At 36.6% G+C, this 5956-nt stretch overlaps 1 long non-coding RNA gene across 1 annotated transcript; it reads left to right on the top strand.

Annotated features, from left to right (window-relative positions):
- The first annotated feature begins 2023 nt into the window (after positions 1 to 2023).
- Positions 2024 to 4371, top strand: LOC146959868 (uncharacterized). Its single transcript, XR_015035576.1, has 3 exons — positions 2024 to 2683; positions 4079 to 4114; positions 4224 to 4371. It is a non-coding gene; the product is annotated as an uncharacterized LOC146959868 (long non-coding RNA).
- Positions 4372 to 5956: the final 1585 nt, after the last annotated feature.

Raw genomic sequence — 5956 nt, 5'->3', positions numbered from 1 at the left:
GAACAAATTTGTTCTTAAGTCCTACTTACGAAGTTTTTACGAAGAATGTGGCATTCATGAATGTTTTCTTAGAACAAAAATCTACGAACAGTCAGGAACATACAGATTTCAGTTCTGGAAATGTATGCAAATTAGCGCATATTTCATTAAAGGGACAGTATGGGACATTTACCCCCATCTAGCGGTGCGGTTGCATGTCGGCACGTATTCTTGATGTTGCGTTTACGTAAACTCGGGCAGAAGTCAGAAAAACAACACACGCTGCATGTAGCCTATCAGGATAAACAAGCCTCTATGTAAACAAACGGTCCGCCAGCACGAGGCAAAACAATACAGGCGTGACAATATGTTGTCATGGTGATGTCGTATTGTTTACCTGACCCACGTTTTACCGGCTTTCTCTCGTCGAGTAAAATAACATCCAGTCGGTTTGCCGACGGCGTCACTCACGGCGTCATTCAGGTGTCTGACTGCACCTGAAGGCAACACCAGTGCCTCCGTCCTTCCTCACACTAGCTACACGGTGGTGACAGTTTTAACAGGCGCTGTCTGGAAAACTTTCTCCCCGAGCCGAGAAGCTCCGGCGGCCCGAGTTTGTGGTTACTGACGGCCACGGTGACACTGAACGTAAAACATGGCGATTCAACATGGCAGAGAAGGTTCGGTGAACCCCCCCCTGTATGTTTGTAACGACTTGTAACATCTCATTCTAAGGTACGAGAAAGCGCTCGTTTGTATGCGGGCGCGATTCCACTTCAGTGAAATACGTAGGGTGAATTCAGGTATATTGGGACATCAGGTAATTTGGGACAGATAAGGAAAAACACTGCTTCCACTTGCCTTGAATGGGCTATGGCAAAGTTAAAGGTGCTGATACATTCCTTTGGATGTCTACATTAAAAGTCACATTAAACATTTTGGGTGACATCACACAGGGGGGTGTGGTCAGCATCAAACAGGACGCTGACCCCATCAGGAGGTAAGCAAAACGGCATGTGCTTTTGTTGGAATTTAATATAAGGCTATTACATTTGTATGACTTACTGTAGGTATGAAAGTTATATTAAGATGTGTGATGCATTGGTGCACTAAAATAAACAAACATTGGTTTGTGAGGATGTTTACATTTTCTTAATTTGGACATTTTCTTGGGACAGCATGTTCAGGTTATTTGGGACAGTGTTTCTGGGTTTATATTGAAATATTTCAATAGTGTAGTCATATCTTACATGCTTAAAAGTGAGAAATTCTTACACATATAGGGAAAACAAGTAGCCTACCTTTGTACATTTCAGAATATCAAATCAGCGGTTAATGTTGAATATGTGAAGTGACGTTCAAAAATAGGTCAGATTGTTTTATCTCTTATTATGTCATGAGTTATCTTTATTTAATATATTTATATTTAACAAAATATAAAAATAAATGTATTTTTTAAAAACATGCTTGCTTCTCCTGAGGTCAATAGTCTGCTCACAATATGTTTTAGGCTATTGAATCTGCTGCTTGTTGAAATAATTCATATATTTGGTTGATTTGGTTACAAATCACAAGATTATAAACAATACACAACATAAAAATAATAGGCTATAGGCCTAATATACATAAATAAGCAATCTATTCATGTCTTTTTTAATGTAATTGCAGCTCCATGCAATATCCCATTGCACAAGCCCGTGTCCCAAATGACCAAACCTACTGTCCCAATTTACCAAACAAGTTGCAAAAAAATAGTTTTGTGTCAAAACCTTTAAAATAGAGTGCTGTGCTCTCACAAAATAATTTTCGCACATAATTGTTTCACATAAAGAATGCAGACACCTAGAGGAATCCAGACATATCTCATTTGTTGGGTTATTTATTAATCTTGATGACAAAAAATGGCTCAGAAAATGAATTTACAAAAATTGTCCCAATATACCTGAATTAACCCTATTCATGAAAGCGATATTTGATTTTTGTCAATAAAAAGCCAATAAAGTCCCATACTGTCCCTTTAAATATTGCCTCATTTACATATTTAAACATAACATTTGACAAAACTTTTAATACAAAAAATATTCGTCTTAATGTAAGTCATAAACTTGGGAAGTTTCATGGTGATATCTGTTAGTTAAAATTTTTACCCTATTCACCTGTAGTGTAAAGGTAAAGGTAATTCTGCGGTTTAAGACCACGTTGATGAATCTGATGTAGAGTTTTCTTAAGAATGACTGAAGAAAGAATCTAAGAAGATTCTTCAGAAGATATTGGTGAATGAGGCCCAATTGTTTATAGAACCTAAAAGCTGAACTCTAAACAACAAGTAAGCTACACAGCAGAAATAAAGCACTGGAGAGACATGTTTGGACTTGATGGCTGCCCCTGCACAAACTCATCCATTCACACCAGTTTATGGGAAATCACGTACACTGCCTGACTGAAATATACTAGAAGAGGCGGTGACAAGGAGGGTCCATCCTCCTGCAGGACAGAGAGGGCGGAGTATAACTCTTACTTGATCCCCACATGCCTTGAATTCCTTACACACTTGTTTTCAGTCATGCCGGAGGAGAAGCCGCTCTCTTTCACAGGAATGACAGTGGCGTGGAGAGCCCTGCTGCTGGGGGCTTGTCTCTGCATCTGGCTTCCAGCACAGGCCCGAGGAGCTCTGGTCATTTCCAGGAGAGATGCTGTGTCGCAGGTATTTAACAGAAACTATGTGTGCAACAGATGCATGAACACCAATGCATGATTTCTTATGTTCAGCTGATATGTCTTTGGTAATGAGTCTCTACACTGTTTATGAAAGCTTGTATCTGCAGAAGTAAGAGTAAATCTTTCCCATGGATAATTCCCAGGCATGCAGGAAGTGGTGAGCTCTGCATGTTGTTTTTGTTTTCTGAAAAAAAGAATAAAAGAAGCTCTGTTTAGAGGACACAATTACCAAAGCTATGCTCAAAAACAGAAGGGCGCCACAGAAAATCAAATAAAAAAGATAGAAAAGATAGAAAAGAGACTTGTCTCATCTCCAGGAACACTACAGCAATGACATCTCACTGAAATATAATTAAAAGTCATTTAGAGTAGCTACATATCAGGGATGACTGCTGCATTTTAAAGCCAATTAAACTTTTTTTTTTTTTTAAACAAAACTCAACAGACTGATAAATTAGAGGATTTGGGGTCTGAACTGTGTTTGAATGTTTTGATGCATGTTTAAGTCAAATCTCAAAATATCAAACATACACCCAGTGGTCAGAGTGCAAGTCAAGATTCAAGGATTTCAGCAAGTTGACTATTCAAATGATGTGGAAGTTTTCATTTTCTTACCAAAGTTATATCAAAAGCATTTTAAACATTTATACTAATTATTAAATATTTTAAGGTGCAGGCTGCATAAGGCTTGTCTTTTATTGTCTTATGTAGCCTACTACTAACCCTTTTTTTTTACTTAACATTTCTCCACTTGAAAGTTCAAGTTAAGATAAATTAACTCTTGTTCAACAACAGTGTCGTCCAAGTCAATTCACAAGTCCTCATATGTGCTACTGAAGTCACCTGCATTAACAGAGATCATCTGAGATTATTGCATGTATGAGATCAGGTTTAGTAAAATCTTGGTCCAAATCTCTCAGTCTCAGTCAGATGAGAGGTGTGAAATTAATTTTGAATTTCTGGGTTTGACTCTAAAAATATGTAAAATATTGTAATACCTTTTTTCCACATTGTGATCATTTTGGCTCAAAATTGTGAGGCAGTTTTTTTTTTTCCTTTGGCCTTCAGCCAATTTATTTTTGCGAAATAACGTATTAATGTGCATGTCTCTGAACTGTGGGAGGAGGCTTGAGAACCCAGAGAGAACCGACACAAACACAGGGAGATGACGCAACATTAACAAAACATCTTCTATTATCTGCTTGTCTGACATTTAAATATCAATGAGTCTTTTCCCACGCCTGCCTTAAGATAGTTACTTGGTCACACCTTTGTTTTCCACACATGCTAGTCAAAAACTTGTTCTTTGACACCTTCAGTGTATGTGAAGAATGTTTTTCCTTCCTCTATAATCATGCAATCATTTTATGTTCTTTTCCAGGAACCCGAAGCAGCCATGGGTGCCAGGTCAATAAAGGTATACCTACTAAAGACAAAACAAAGGCAAAACTTTAGACCAGCATTTTGCAGAGCGTTATCCCAAGACAATGTTGATTGTGAAATTTTTTTATTTTTTTCTCCTGCAGAAAAGAAGCGCAGTCTCGACAAATGTAAGGAACCATTTCATGATGTAAAAAAGCTAAAACAAAACTGTGGTATGAATAATAACAGCAAAACACTTACATGTTAATGTGTCATTGACAAATCAACTCAAATCTGAATTATAATTCACATGAGTCTTCAGTTATGATACCTCTACTCTTAGTTTCTGTCTCACAGTAGGAGTATTGTTGCTGGTTGCGAAATTAAGCCCATGTTTCCCATAAAACTCATGACTTCCAGATTCCACTTCCCCCCATGGTGTCCACTGGCATGAATTTATTTTTTCTTTGCTATTTTCTTTGCTGGAAACAATAAACAAACTGGAAGTGAATCAGACATCTGTGTTTTAATATGAGAAAAAAGTTTCATCTAACATCATATTTTAGTGGAGTAAATAACAGAAAAATCATGCAAATTATGATATAAGTTGGTTGTTCTCTAGGGCCTACTGATGAAATCTGTCTGATTGGACATGTGAAAATCCAAAATGGCGTCCATTTTTCAAGCTGGCTGCCAAATTAGCCTCCCGAAGTTCCTTTTGTTCATAGAAATGTGTGTAGTTGACTAATTTGAATGACATAAGTGATACATTTATTGTATTTGTATATAGACACATAGATGACATTATTAATGGAAAAGGAGAAAAAAAGATTAACGTATAACTTTATTGGAAAAGTAACGAAAAAGGACACCAATAACTGTGTAACTTCACACTAAACACAAAAGTTCTTCTAGCTGCTACTGGTCACATGCAGCTGAAGCTATTGAACAATATTTGAAAAGTTAATTTGCAAAAGCATTTAAGTGCCATTTTGAAAAAAATGAGCTGATGCTTTTGAATTATTCTTAGTGTTGTTTTCAATAAATCTTTATTTTTTTTGAATTACATCTGTTTTTGTACATCTCATCTCCTTGGTCAAAGCCACTCAACTTTGGTTTGACTGATATCACCTGGTGTAAATAATTATTTTATTTTATTATTTTTTATATAACAGAGTTATCTGCTTTTGCAAATGAACTCTTCATTTGATTTATTAAAAATAAACTGGTCTTTCCTGTAGGATTTATTTTAGGCTACAAGCCTGTTTCTCAGCATATTAACTATCATGACAACATAACAAAGCACTGACAATAAGACTGATGTGAACAATGAACATTCATATCGAACTCTGTAACGCACTCATGACACAAGCCACACATGCTCTACCTGTGTGATGGCCTGGGTAGTGGACAGTCCGAGGACAGAGAGCTTTCAGGTTGAAGTTTATAATAATTAAATGCACAACCGGGCTAAAATGTATGCGGAAGGACGCTGTACCACTGGTCCTGCTGCTGTATACCTGACGCTCTTATTTTTTTAATTGCGATAATTCCACAGCCAAAGTAGTGCTACATTCAGCCGAGCCTGAGACCAACATACAATACGTAACACTCAGTACGTTTACATGCAGTGTTGGGAACGTTACTTTTAAAAAGTAATTAGTTATAGTTACTAATTACTTCTCCCAAAAAGTAACTGAGTTAGTAACTCCACTACTTCACTATAATAGTAACTAGTTACCAGGGAAAGTAGCCTAACTATTGTGTTACTTTTTCTTTCTTTTTTTTAAGTTTAAATATGTCGAAGAATTTGGATTTTTTTTCTCTCATTTTTAAATTGTATTTTATTGTTTTCATATATTTCACTGATCGCAATTATGGAATGCGAGTGTGTGTT

This window comes from Trachurus japonicus, unplaced genomic scaffold, assembly GCF_045865225.1.
Source record: "Trachurus japonicus isolate A0001 unplaced genomic scaffold, Traja_1.0 AP030986.1".
Lineage (NCBI taxonomy): Eukaryota > Metazoa > Chordata > Actinopteri > Carangiformes > Carangidae > Trachurus > Trachurus japonicus.
Note: the sequence above shows the minus strand (reverse complement) of the source record. Positions and strands in the feature narration are given on the sequence as shown.